Source organism: Plectropomus leopardus, unplaced genomic scaffold (genome assembly GCF_008729295.1).
Source record: "Plectropomus leopardus isolate mb unplaced genomic scaffold, YSFRI_Pleo_2.0 unplaced_scaffold5962, whole genome shotgun sequence".
NCBI lineage: Eukaryota > Metazoa > Chordata > Actinopteri > Perciformes > Serranidae > Plectropomus > Plectropomus leopardus.
Genome location: NW_024665542.1, coordinates 1 through 1,205, shown reverse-complemented (window position 1 = coordinate 1,205; position 1,205 = coordinate 1). Strand labels below are relative to the sequence as shown.

The 1,205-nt window shown below is 41.6% G+C and overlaps 1 long non-coding RNA gene across 1 annotated transcript; it reads right to left on the bottom strand.

The window, feature by feature from the left end:
* Positions 1–47: 47 nt before the first annotated feature.
* LOC121939778 lies at positions 48–857 on the bottom strand. The gene is made up of 3 exons (XR_006105520.1): positions 755–857; positions 220–263; positions 48–118 (listed from the first exon to the last, which is right to left on the bottom strand). It is a non-coding gene; the product is annotated as an uncharacterized LOC121939778 (long non-coding RNA).
* Positions 858–1,205: the final 348 nt, after the last annotated feature.

The following is a 1,205-nucleotide window of genomic DNA, read 5'->3' as shown; positions in this document are numbered from 1 at the left end:
ATAATAATGATAATAAACTGGTGTATACTACTCTGGTTCCACTTACCCCTTCTTTTGAAAATGTGGCCACTATACACTGCCATACTCCGGTGAACTGTTTCTGGGTTTGGATGCGGACCTATAAAACAAAAAAATAGTAACATTAATTATGTAATAACAAAGATGTCTATTTGCTATAAAGCCCATTTTGACTGTTTTTGTTAAATGCTTTTCCTGTACCTTCACAGTGTCCAGAGGGTAGCCCACTGCAACTCCACATGCCCCTGCGTGTGTGTGTTTCCAGAGAAAACAACATCAAGGACACACCAAAAACACAGCCAAGGTTGGGTCAAACATTATTTTGTTGCTTTTACATCTTTAAAAATGAACGTCTTTACTGGAGAAAATAGACCATTTAAAGACATGACTCTGAGCTGATTAATGTGAGATGCAACTGTTCTGTCAGTGAAATTATCTCAAGCTCTTTACAATTATAAAACCTTTAAATGATCACATGACAGCTGTGGTATGTTCGTTTACTTCTTCTACTGCTTGAATTCTGCAGGTTAATTTACATAAGCGTACATATATACTATAGGAGGACGAGCAAAACCCGTTTTACAGCACTCATAACGTTACAAATACACGTCCTGGTTAATCTGGTCTCCCCAAGCTGTCATTACGTTGTCGCCCCATGCTAATACATTAGCTAGTCATTCAGCCCCAGCTAGCTCGTGCTAACGGTAACCTGCAGTCCAGCTGCACGAGCTGTTACCTGCGAATGATCCAGACACGAAGTCGGCGATATGCATCCTGTCAGATGGTGACAGACCGGCGGACAGTGGTCAGATGTGAGTCCATTCTTCCTCTGGCATGTGCCACATAGACTTTAATGGTAACCTTGAATGTGTTGCCGTTATGACGTAACGCAGAGGCGTGACCACCACGAGCCAAACAGCGCCGGCTGGAAACACCGGGCCCGACTTTAGCCGAACATAGTCGAAAGATTTACTGTGTTTTAACGGGTGTTGTAGTGGTGAGCGTGCACGAGCTGAGTGTGTACAGAGGCCTATATATGACAAAAATGACATGAATGACATAATAGTTTTTCTAAGTAGCAGTTGTATGGCTAAATATTCAACTTTATAGAAATAGTATATTGCAGAGTCCGACATCACAGAAACTAAACATTGTCGAAAAGACAAGTGACAGACTGACATTGTAAT